This window comes from Tamandua tetradactyla, chromosome 4 (genome assembly GCF_023851605.1).
Source record: "Tamandua tetradactyla isolate mTamTet1 chromosome 4, mTamTet1.pri, whole genome shotgun sequence".
Lineage (NCBI taxonomy): Eukaryota > Metazoa > Chordata > Mammalia > Pilosa > Myrmecophagidae > Tamandua > Tamandua tetradactyla.
In genome coordinates this window covers 85,144,418-85,157,352 of record NC_135330.1, presented here as the reverse complement: position 1 = coordinate 85,157,352, position 12,935 = coordinate 85,144,418, and the positions used below count along the sequence as shown (strand labels likewise).

General features: G+C 43.8%; 1 protein-coding gene across 27 annotated transcripts in view; it reads left to right on the top strand.

The window, feature by feature from the left end:
• The window catches only part of LOC143681162 (uncharacterized), an 85,957-nt gene extending 73,028 nt beyond the window's left edge, over positions 1 to 12,929 (top strand). For 23 of the 27 annotated variants that reach the window (XR_013174415.1, XR_013174413.1, XR_013174414.1 and 20 more), the window contains 3 exons: positions 1,620 to 1,910; positions 3,165 to 3,532; positions 11,854 to 12,929. The gene's annotated coding sequence lies outside the window, so the exon portion shown is untranslated. Of the gene's footprint in view, positions 1 to 1,619; positions 1,911 to 3,155; positions 5,946 to 11,853 lie in introns of those variants that run through there. The other 4 variants (XM_077157972.1, XM_077157973.1, XM_077157971.1 and 1 more) reach the window with 4 other exon arrangements.
• Positions 12,930 to 12,935: the final 6 nt, after the last annotated feature.

The window sequence follows — 12,935 nt, the reverse complement described above, 5'->3', positions numbered from 1 at the left end:
AGACCCTGTTCATTTGCTGTTATGTCATAAATTCTAACCTATAAACTTTGAAGCTCCAGGTAGAAGAGTGGAAATAACATCTTATAATTCCACAGTGCTTCCAAAACAGAAACAAAAAATTAGTGGCTTCCGGCATGGTGTGTTTTAGGGAAGTGCAGTCAAGACTCATCCATGATTTCTTGTGCCATTTATGGTAGAGGGGCTGGGTGCTCTCTGGACCCACACAGTCCACACCTTCCTGCTCCGGCCCCTGCAGATCCATGGGGACTAGATTCCACCTGCCGAGGGAGAGTGCTCAGGGTGGCATCCTGTGCAACCTCAGGACTAGCGTAGAGGAGAAGGCTTCCGATTAGGACTCAGAGCTCCAGGGTAGTGGCATCCTGTACTGGAGCCAGTGTTCGGGGCGGGTCCAGGCATGGAAACTCTGGGCCCAATGCAGGCTGCAGTCCAGACTGGGAAGAGCCCCTGCTGTGGTGGTAAGACACAGGGTTTTGTAAAGAGGATGGTGTGGGCACAAGAGAGTTAGTTCTAAAGCCAAAGAGACCCCGGTAAATTCCAGCACTTTCACAGGAAGGACAGGCGGGTTCCTCATCTGAAAATGAGGGTGTCAGTAAAACTGCCTCCAGGTGTTATTCTCAGAGCAATGGTGTCACCTGTACATCATCCAGCCAAAGGCCATAAGTAATGTGTAAATATTGGCTTCTGTCGTATTCAGAAGACACTTTGTTCTTTTTATTTAGTATTTCATTTAATCCTTACAAATGCCCTATTAATAGGTATAACCATATTTTCAAAAAGCAGAACAGTTTAAAGGTGATATAACCAAGGTTACAGGAGGCAGATGAGCTACACTGGAAATGGAGATATACTTCCCCAAATCAGGCTGTTCCTAATAGCCTTTGTGCCTAAAACCCAGTATCACAGTGACTTGTCCGCGGATCCCCAAGACTATGATGGTGAAGTGAATGTGGACACAGGACCCTCTGCCAGGTGGATTTATGCTGTGAATTCCAGCATCTCTTCAAAGACCTTGGGCCTGACTGAGGCTCTTGCCCTTCCTGCTCCATCAGGACTGTTTTCAGTAGACACAGCCTGGTATTCTAGTGGAGCGCTTGTCTGACAGACAGGGAAGGGGACCACATGCGTGGTTTTAAATTTTCTCCTACTAACATTAAAATGCTAAAAAGAAATAGTGAAATTAATTTTAAGAATCCATTGTGTTTAACCCAAAACACCCAAAATATTATTTCAACATGTTACAACCTAGTCACTTTCAAGAGCTTTGGTCACATGTGGCTAGTGGCCAAAGATATGGAAAGTACAGTTATTCAGAACTTTAAGAGTCAGATTTAATGCCCTACCTACATCAGTAGTTTTCAACTTGGGAGGGAGACAGTTTTGCTCCCAAGGGTCCATTTTGTAATGTATGGAGAAATTTTTGATTGTCACAACTGGGAAGGAATCTGCTACTGGCATCTATTGGGAAGAGGCCAGAGATGTTACGGAACATTTCATAGTGCCCAAGTCCGCTCAATTATCCAGCACAGAATGTCAGTTATGCTGATTTTGAGAAAGCCTACTCTAGATGAGGGTTTTAACTGACATGAATTTTTCTCTAGTCCTAGGTCCCAGCCTTTCTGGAATGAAGCAGTGTTTGTTGGGCACAAAGGACAAAGCCCCATGAAAGGAGGCCTGCATGAAAGAACAGCCTCTCTGGCCAGAGCTGCAGAGCAGGGACAGAAGAGCCCAGAGAGGAGTAGGTGCTGAGTTGTACCACCAGAAGCAGTTTTGGCTCCCCCTGTCCTGAGTGGGTCAGATGGGGATGTTGCCACATCCAGAAGCCACCACAGTCTGCGTGACAGTGGACATTGTGGACCAAGTTGCAGAACATGGTGACCTACGTTGAAAGGGTGAGTGACTACACAGGAGCCGTCACATCGCTGGAGGGCTTAGAGACATGATCTGAAGGGAGGACAGACCCAGCTGGAGTTATATCCTGCCTCCACCCCTCCTTCAAGGGTCTCTCATTTTCTTCATTCTTCCCTCACTATTTCTAGATTCTCAGTAGTTCTCACACCATGTCAGTCACCACAGGTTGCATCTAAGTTCTCTGAGGCTCCCTTTATCCTGAATGTATAATATTAAAAAATAATAGTATAGGTAGGAAATTTCATTTCTGACACTTGAAAGCTTAATAAAATATTGGATGTCAAATTAGTGGTTTTTCCAGGATCACTTAGAATATTGTGAGGAGTAGAGCACAGTGGTGTTCAGTCTGTCTCAGTAAGTCAACTGAATGTCTTATCTAAAAGGCCTCTTGAAAAACAGCACCCATTATAACAACAGGATTAAGAAATTTTCTCTCATTAAGCATCTTTCCGGCTCAGTTCTTGCAGAGAGTGGAGCAAATTCTCTGGGGTTTGGGGACAGCCTGGCTGCCATTCAGTTGGTGGGGTGAGCATGTGCTGCGGAGAGGGCAGGGAGCCTGGGTGCTGTCCCCATGCTGGGAGAGGGTGGTGCCAAGAAAAATGTGTTCTCCCCAGTGTCCCACAAGACTCCCTTTTGTGCACGGCAGGCCTCTGCAGGGGCCTATGTTACGGAAGGGCCTGCTGCTTTCAGAAGCCCTAAGGACAAATGACTCTCAGACTAAGAAAGCCAATGGATTTTGTCCTGCAGGTTTTCGAATCTGCTTGGGTCCTCTGTCCCCATGTTCCCTCCACCCTATCGGACAGCATATGTGTATCCCAGGACTGTTCCTCCTTCGTCTGTTGGCAGCAAATGACTTGTCCTGGGTTTTTAGGGGTCCAAAGCCAGAGGGTAATTTTGCCTTTCAGAGACCGTGGCATAACGAACTTTGGAAGGACTTTGTTCATTTCTCACTTTGTATGTCATGTCTGTTGTTAGCGAAGTGCTCTGAGGTTCCCTGAGACTGTTCTGGAATGAATGTGTTTTGCACAGGGGAGAAATGGGTCCTTTTTAGGGTCCAAACGGTGGAATGTGCTGATTTGAAGGGGCGCATGTCCCCTAGACAAGCTGTGTTCTAATTTCAATCCCATTTCCAAAAGGCAGAATAATCCCCATCCTATACTGTATGTTTCAGACCGGAGTCAGACCCTCTCCCTGCAGGTGTGATTTAATCAAGCGTTTTTGCTTAGCTCGATTAGGTGGCGACATGACTCCAGTCATTTCAGTGGGTCTTGGTATGGTTCTGGAGTCCTGTAAAAGAGGAAGCATTTTGGAGAATGAGAGACGCACAGAGAGCAGAGCAGAACGACCTGGCCACGAGAAGCAGAGTCCACTGGCCAGCGCCGTTTGGAGATGCAGAAGGAACATGTCTGCAACAGGAAGCCAGGAGAGAAAGCTAGCAGATGATCCCGTGCTCACCGTGTTTCCTTCCATACGAGCGAGGCACCATGACCATGTGTTCACCATGTGCCTCTGCAGACGAGAGAGAATGTCTGCCTGTGTTCACCACGTGCCTTCTCACTTGAGAGAAAAACCCTGAACTTCATTGGCCTTCTTGATCCACAAGGTATCTATCCCTGGTTGCCTTAGAGTGAAATTTCTATAGAGTTGTTTTAATTGGGTCATTTTCTCAGCCTTAGAACTGTAAACTAGCAACTTATTAAATTCACCTTTTGAAAAACCATTCCGTTTCTGGTGTATTGCATTCCTACAGCTGGCAAACCGGAACCGATGTTGGTACCGGAGAGTGGGGTGCTGCTGCTGCAGTTTGCAAACACCAAAGATGTTGGAATGGCTTTTGAAATGGATGAGGGAAGGATGTGGGCCAATTGTGAGAAGCTTGACAGAGAAAGCCTCGAATGCTTTGAAGAAACTGTTGGTAGAAATGTGGCCTCTAAAGATACCTCTGATGAGGCCGTAGACAGAAAAGAGGCATGTGCGATTGCAAACTCAAAGAAAGGTGATCCTTGTTTCCCTACAGCATTTAGTCGGGCGGAACGGACGAGTGGCTTTGTCTGGAAGGTAGATTTCAAATGCCATGAACTTGGATATTCAGCTTGAGACATCTTCCAATGAAATGTCAAAAGTGCAGCCTGGTTTCTCCTCACATTATTGTCAGATGTGACTGGAGAGAGATAAGCTGAGGCCTGAACTCTTGGGTAGGAAGAAACCAGAAGTGGGTGTTCTGGAAAATGATGGGTTTCCAGGAAGGGAGACACCAGAGAATAGTGCTCCCTGACTGGACGGAACCAGTCAGTCTTTTCAGAGAAAGCCAGGATCGGACCTGGAGTTTTCCAGGGAGGGTTTGTGGAAAAGCCTTATGCCTAATGGGTATGATCCAAGGCTACTGCCTAGAAAGTCAATGAGAGTGCTGTGGGACTTGTAGAAAGGGAGCCACTGTCAGTCTGGACTGGGGGCTTCAGAGAAGGTATAGCATGAAAGAAAACTGACTTCAGAGGCAAAAAGCATGGAGGCTGAGGTCTGAAGTCAAGAAACCTTGGGCCAGGAGAGCTGACACACTCAAGCCCATAGAGAAGGTGAGTTTGCTCCAAAGGCCGAGGATGGGCCTTCCACCTGGTGGCAGTGGAAGCGTCATTCCACCTCAGGCCTTGCAGAGAGTGGAGCACATTCCCTGTGGTTTGGGGAGAGCCTGGCTGCCACCACATGGTGGGGTGAGCCTGTGCCGCAGAGACATCAGGGAGCCTGGGTACAGCCGCCATGCTGGGAGTGGGTGGTCCCAAGGAAAAGGTGTTCTCTGCAGTGTCCCCCATGGTTGCATTTGGAGAGAGGCAGAACTCTGCATAGGCCTTTGGAATGGGTGGGATTGCTACTTTCAGAAGCCCCCAGGAGGAATGACTCTCAGACTTTGAAGTCTAGTGGACTTGGCCCTGCAGGTTTTCGAAACCACTTGGGTCCTGTGTCCCCTGTGTTCCCTCCACCCTATGGGAATGTATAGGTGTATCCCATGATTGTTCCTCCTTTGTAAGTTGGCAGCAAATGCCTTGTCTTGGGTTTTTAAATGTCCGAAGCCACAGGGTAATTTTGCCTTTGAGAGACCGTGCCATAACTCACTTTGATAGGAGTTTGTTTGCTTCTGACTTTGTAATTCACGTCTGTTGCTATCGAAATGGTTTACATTACCCTGATATTGTTATGAAATTAATATATTTTGTATATGAGGAAAACATGTCCTTTTTAGGGTCCAGGCGGTGGAATGTGCTGATTTGAAATGATGTTTGTCCCCTAGAAAAGCTGTGTTCTAATTTTAAGTCCTGTTTCATACAGGCAGAATAATCCCTACCCAATGCTGTAAGTTTGAAACGGTAATCAGGTCCTCTGCCTGGAGATGTAATTCAATGAAGAGTGGTTGTTATGCTGGATTAGGTGATGACATGTCTCCAGCTATTTCAGTGGCTCTTGGTAAGTTTCTGGAGTCCTGCAAGAGAGGAAAGATTTTGGAGAATGAACGATGCATGGAGAGCAGAGCAGAATGACATGGGCATGAAAAGCAGCATCCACCAGCCAGCGACCTTTGGAGATGAAGAAGGAACATGCCTCCCAGGGAGCTTCCTGAAACAGGAAGGCAGGAGAAGAAAGTAGTAGATGAAGCTGTGCTCACCATGTGCCCTTCCCGATGAGAGAGGCACCCTGGCTGTGTTCACCATGTGCCTTTGCAGATGAGAGAGAAACTCTGTGTTCACCATGTGCCTTCTAACTTGAGAGAGAACCCCTGAACTTCATCGGCCTCCTTGAACCAAGGTATCTTTAGCTGGATGACGTAGAATGGAATTTCTGTAGACTTGTTTGAATTGGGACATTTTTCTGGGCCTTAAAAGTGTAAACTAGCAAGTTATTAAATTTGCCTTTTTAAAAGCCTTCCATTTCTGGTATATAGCATTCCTGCAGCTAGCAAACTAAAACGGATGTTGGTACCAGAGGGTGGGGCGCTGCTGCTGCTGCCGTTTGCAAATACCAAAGATGTTGGAACAGCTTTTTAAATGGATCAGGGGAAAAATCTGGGAGAATTGTGCTAACCTTTTTTTTATTTATTTATTTATTTATTTATTTATTTATTTTTTAAAATTTTTTTATTAATCAAAAAAAAGAAAAGAAATTAACACAACATTTAGAAATCATTCCATTCTACAAATGCACTCAGTAATTCTTAGTATCATCACATAGATGTATGATCATCATTTCTTAGTACATTTGCATCGATTTAGGAAAAGAACTAGCAAAACAGCAGAAAAAAATATAGAATGTTAATATAGAGAAGAGAATTAAAATAATAATACTACTTATATATATATATATAAAAAGGAAAAAGAAAAAAACAAAAACAAAAGATACAAACACACAAACAAACAAACAAAAAACCATATTTCAGGTGCAGCTTCATTCAGTGTTCCAACATAGTTACATTACACTTAGGTATTATTGTGCTGTCTATTTTTGAGTTTTTGTATCTAGTCCTGTTGCACAGTCTGTATCCCTTCAGCTCCAATTACCCATTATCTTACCCTGTTTCTAACTCCTGCTGGTCTCTGTTACCAATGATATATTCCAAGCTGATTCTCAAATGTCGGTTCACATCAGTGGGACCTTACAGTATTTGTCCTTTAGTTTTGGGCTAGACTCACTCAGCATAATGTTCTCTAGGTCCATCCATGTTATTACATGCTTCATAAGTTTAGTCTGTCTTAAAGCTGCATAATATTCCATCGTAGGTATATGCCACAGTTTGTTTAGCCACTTGTCTGTTGATGAACATTTTGGCTGTTTCCATCTCTTTGCAGTTGTAGATAATGCTGCTATAAACACTGGTGTGCAAATGTCCGTCTGTGTCTTTGCCCTTAAGTCCCTTGAGTAGATACCTAGCAGTGGTATTGCTGGGTCGTAATCCATTCTGCCATTCTATGTCTTTTGATTGGGAAATTCAGTCCATTAACTTTTAGTATTATTACTGTTTGGATAATATTTTCCTCTACCATTTTGGCTTTTGTATTATATATATCATATCTGATTTTCCTTCTTTCTACACTTTACTCCATACCTCTCTCTTCTGTCTTTTCGTATCTGACTCTAATGCTCCCTTTAGTATTTCTTGCAGAGCTGGTCTCTTGGTCACAAATTCTCTCAGTGACTTTTTGTCTATAAATGTTTTAATTTCTCCTTCATTTTTGAAGGACAATTTTGCTGGATATAGGAGTCTTGGTTGGCAGTTTTTCTCTTTTAGTAATTTAAATATATCATCCCACTGTCTTCTAGCTTCCATGGTTTCTGCTGAGAAATCTACACATAGTCTTATTGGGTTTCCCTTGTATGTGACAGATTGTTTTTCTCTTGCTGCTTTCAAGATCCTCTCTTTCTCTTTGACCTCTGACATTCTAACTAGTAAGTGTCTTGGAGAACGCCTATTTGGGTCTATTCTCTTTGGGGTGCGCTGCACTTCTTGGATCTGTAAATTTAGGTCTTTCATAAGAGTTGGGAAATTTTCAGTGATAATTTCTTCCATTAGTTTTTCTCCTCCTTTTCCCTTCTCTTCTCCTTCTGGGACACCCATAACACGTATATTTGTGCGCTTCATATTGTCATTCAGTTCCCTGATCCCCTGCTCAAGTTTTTCCATTCTTTTCCCTATAGTTTCTGTTTCTTTTTGGAATTCAGATGTTCCATCCTCCAGTTCACTAATTGTAGCTTCTGTCTCTTTAGATCTACCATTGTAGGTATCCATTGTTTGTTCCATTTTTTCTTCTTTGTCCTTCACTCCCATATGTTCTGTGATTTGTTTTTTCAGATTTTCTATTTCTTCTTTATGTTCAGCCCATGTCTTCTTCATGTCCTCCCTCAATTTATTGATTTGGTTTTTGAAGAATTTTTCCATTTCTGTTCGTATATTCAGCATTAGTTGTCTCAGCTCCTGTATCTCATTTGAACTATTGGTTTGTTCCTTTGACTGGGCCATATCTTCAATTTTCCGAGCGTCATCCATTATTTTCTGCTGGTGTCTGGGCATTTGATCAGATTTCCCTGGGTGTGGGACCCAGCTGGTTGAAAGCTTTTTCTGTGAAATCTCTGGGCTCTGTTTTTCTTTTCCTGCCCAGTAGGTGGCGCTCGTGGCGCTCGTCTGTCTGCACGGCAGTCGGCCCGGGAAACCGCACGTGGAGGGCGGGGGGTGTCGCCGGCCGCCCTGGCTTGGGGGAGTGCCGGTCCTAATTGCCCAGCTGGCCCGAAACGCCAAGCGTGATGGGAGGGCCCCGCTATCCAAGGTTCCCAGTCAGACCGGGGAGCCACGTGCCTGGAGGGGACCCCAGTCGCCAGCCGCCGCGGCCGGGAAAACGCGCGCCCCTCGGGTAGCTCACCGCAGCAGATTCTCCCTGCCCGTTCAGCTGTTCCAGAATGGGGTACGCTGTCTTTTTGGTCTCTGTCGTGACTCCGGGAGCTGTTTCGTATTGTTTCTGTTTCTTTAGTTGCTTTTCTGGAGGAGGAACTAAGACCCGCGCGTCTTACTAAGCCGCCATCTTCTCCGGAAGTCCTTGTGCTAACCTTTTATGAGAAGGCCTAGAATGCTGTGAAGAGACTGTTGTTAGAAATGTGGACTCTAAAGATCCCTCTGACAAGGCTGTCGACCGAAATGAGGCATATGTTTTTGCAAACTGAAAGGAAGGCCATCCTTGTTTTCAAAGAGCAGATCATTGGGCCAAATGGAGTAGTGGCTTTGTCTGGCAGGTAGATTTTCAATCCCATGCACTTAGATAGTTAGCAGAAGACCTCTCCAAATTCAATGTGGAAAGTGCAGCCTGGTTTCCCCTCACAGCTTGTCATGAACTGCGACCAGAGAGAGAGAAGCTGAGACCTGAACTCTTGGGTAGGAAGAAACCAGAAGTTGACGTTGTAGCAAATTCTGGGCTTCCTGGCAGGAAGACCCCAGAGAACAGTGCTCCATGTGAGGATGGAACCAGTCAGTCTTTTCAGAGAAAGCCAGGATTGGACATGGAGTTATCCAGGAAGGATTTGTGGAAACTCCTTATGTCTGATGGGCATGATCCAAGGCCCTTGCCTAGAAAGCCAACGAGAGTGCTGCCTGGACCTGTAGAAAGTGAGCCACTGTCAGTCTGGACTGTGTGGTTCAGAGGAGAGACCCACTGGCAGAAAAGTAACTTCAGAGGCAAAACCATGGAGGCATAGATCTGAAGTCGAGACACCTCGGGCCAGGAGTGCAGACCCAGTCAAGACGGTGGAGAGAGTGAGTTTGCCCCACAGGCCGAGGGTGGGCCATCCACTTTGTTGCAGGGCAGAGTCATTTGACCTCAGGCCTTGCCAAGAGTGAAGCCCATTCCCTGGGGTTTGGGGAAAGCCTGGCTGCCACCACATGGTAGGGTTGAGCATGTGCCATGGAGACGGCAGAGAGCCCGGGTGCAGCCCCCATGCTGGAAGAGGGTGGTGCCAAGAAAAAGGTGTTCTCCCCAGTGTACCCCAAAGTTGCCTTTGGAGAGAGGCAGAGCTGTGCATAGGCCTTTGGAATGGGTGGGACTGCTGCTTTCAGAAGCCCCAAGGATGAATGGCTTTCCGACTTTGAAATCTAATGGACTTTGCTCCTGTTTGGGTCCTGTGTCCCCTGGGTTCCCTTCACCCTACGGGAATGCATATGTGTGTCCGATGACTGTTCCTCCTTTGTATGTTGGCCTTAGAAAGACCGGGCCCACAAGTAACTTTCATAGGAGTTTGTCCATTTCTCATTTTGTATTTCATGTCTTTTGCTACTGAAATGGTTTAAGGTCCTCTGACATTGTTATGGAATGCATTTATTTGGTGCATGGGAAAAAGATTTCCTTTTTTGTGTCCAAACGGTGGAATATGCCGATTTGAAAGGATGCATGTCCCCAAGAGCAGCTGTGTCCTAATTTGAATCTTATTTCATAAGGGCAGAATCACCCCTGTGCAGTCCTGTATGTTTGAAAGTGTAATGAGATTGTCTCCCTGGAGGTGTGATGTAATCAAGAGTGGTTGTCAAGCTGGATTAGGTGACGACATGTCTCCAGCCATTTGGGTGTGTCTTGGTAATTTTCTGGACACCTGTGAAAGAGGAAGCATTTTGGAGAATGAAAGATTCACAGAGTGCAGAGAAGAAAGACATGGCCACAAGGAGCAGAGTCCAGCCACCAGCGACCTTTGGAGATGAAGAAGGAACATGCCTCCCAGGGAGCTTCCTGAAACAGGAAGCCAGGAGAATAAGATAGCTGATGATGCTGTGCTTGCCACGGGCCCTTCTAGAGGAGAGAGGCACCCTGGCCTTGTTTACCCCGTGCCTTTGCAAACAAGAGGGAGACTCTGACTGTCTCATTTTATCTTCTACTGGTTTATAGGGATTCTGGTGGCATCTCCTTCAAATCACGAACTGAGCAGGCCCTTTTGCACTCTTCAGTGGCCTGCCTCTGCCTATTCCAGATTGGTGTTTACTCTGCAATTTCAGTTCCCTGATGGGTTCAAGAAAACTGATTTTCAGGTTTCCCAGCAGTTTTTTTTCTTGTGGTGAAGATGTTTTACCATTTTCAGGTTTCTGTATTTGATCTAAAACACAAATGTCCACTGTTTGATTTTAATTTTTTGTAATTTGTGGAGGCTAATGTTCTGTTTGTAAATTAAGAAAAATGCACCAGAAAATAACATCTTATGTAGTGGATAGTCCATTTGATTTCCATCAGCATGGTTTATTATGTAATTTAAATCTTTTACCATGGTGGTGAGCAGATTTTTCCCGTGAATCTCTGATGGTTGGCTTTGTAAGCCATACTCTTTGTTGCAGCTACTGAACTCTGCATTTATAGCACTATAGCAGCTAAGATGACACTAAAGGAGTGAATGTGGCTGTGTTCCAATAGAATTTTAACTATGAAAACAGATGATAGGCCAGATTTGGCCTTTGGACTGTAGTATCTCATTCCTGTCAATTTCTCTTTGCATATTTGGAGTAGGTGCATGCAAAACAGGTGTCTGTCTTCTGGTTTGTAAGACTATTTTATCATTTTAAACTGTTCTTTTTATTTTTCATAATTGTTTCTTACCTCAAAATCTACTTCTCTTGGTATTAATATAACTGCATCAACTTTCATTTGGTCAGTGTTCACAGAATGTGTATTGTTTTATCCTTTTTTGCTTTGTCTACGTATCTCTCTCGATAAAATGTACTTTCTTTGTTATTTTCATATAGTCAGACAGTCCTTCTTTTAATTGGCTATGTAGTCCAGGAATTGGGACATTTTTTTCTATGAAGGGTCAGTTAGAAATTATTTGCAGCTGTGAGAGTTTTAAGATCTCTGAGTGTTCAGCTCCATAGTCAGTTTGTAAATATGGTATAGCAGTAAGCAATAGGTCCGAGTGGATTTAGGCAGTGACTGGTCTTCCCCTAACCTACCCAGAAGCAACCACAGTCAATATGTAAATGATTGAGCATTGCAGCATTCCAATAAAAATTTATTTGTAAAAACTCAATCCAACTGAAAGTGGAACATCGTTTGCTGACCGTTGACCTAGAGTATGCTGAGGGTAGTCTATTTGGGTGTGTAATGAAAGTTGTAAGAAGTGTATTTGTGTTTTTTACAAGCTATAAAAAATAGTTTTAAAAAGCAACAGCTTTTCTAACATATTTATTGACAGTACGTTTTTATAACGCGTAAATATATATACATTAATTATATGTTATAAAGATTTTTATGAATTGAATACCATCAAAGCATATGAGAAAATTACGTCCAGGGAAAGCATTCTTTATAATCATTTCCTTTAAGGTTTTTACGATAAACATCCTAATAGTAGATTTCTTATATATTTTCTGTGAAATGACCTACTTGTGACTCCTTCAACATGAGCAGAAATGTCTTGTTCCAGGCCTCAGTGTCACTCAGGGACGTGGCTGTGGAGCTCACCCAGGAGGAGTGTCAGCACCTGGGTCTGCTCAGAAGAACCTCTAAGGAGATGTGAAGCTGGAGAAATACATCCGCCTCATCTCCGAGGGTGAGCATGTTTGTATGACTTACTTTTGTACCTCTGTATAGAGGCATTTCCTTTTTAATGTTGCCATTACACATGAACACTTTATTTATTCTTTAATGATACTCAGCTTTTTTCATTTTGGGTTCCAAAGTAACTGAATCCTTATGAGGTCTAGAAAAAGCATTTGAAAGAGATAATATGTTCAACACAGCACCTTCAGGATGCCTCTGAAACTTTGTCTTCTTCCTCTTTTGGAAAAAGGTGCCAGACACAAAAAGCTCATGTGTGTGCCTAAGCATTCAATTTTTCCAGTTTAAAGGGCTTTGCATTTTCAGACCAGAGGTGTTCTTCAAGTTGGACAAGGAAAAGAGCCTTACTTCTTAGAGGAGTAGTTCTTGAACCACAGCTACCCAGGAGAGTTTCTGAGTTTTGGCAGGCAGAATCCTGCAGAGGTAATTAGATCCTGGAAGGTCAGCTGAGAGGTAAACACCTTTGTTTCCCAAGATTAATTTTAGAAGGCCCACAAAAGGAAAAGATTGATAAACTTTACTATTGTTAAAATAGTAGCAGAAATACATATATATATTTCAAGAAACCTAGAAAAGATAAGCATCCTGAAAATATGAAAAGCTTCTGTAAGTGAATGTGAGAATAAGCAAGCAGTCCAATTGAAAACTGAGAAGAAGGGTATGAATAGAAACATTAAAAGATATTGGGAAGGCCTTGCAAATGTGTTCACCTTCATTATTTTTGAGGTAAATGCAAAATAAAATCACAGTGAAATGCTACAAGAGATGAGATGAACCAATCTGGCAATGCAGTGGCCTGGTGAGGATATAGAATATTGGTTTCCCTTGTCCCATGACTGGAGAACTGCTCTGAAATCTGGATGGTGTTACATAGTTAAGGAAAATTATGCATACTCCATAATCAAGCAGTGCCTTTTGTAACAGTGCACCCTGCAGAAAGATATGAGT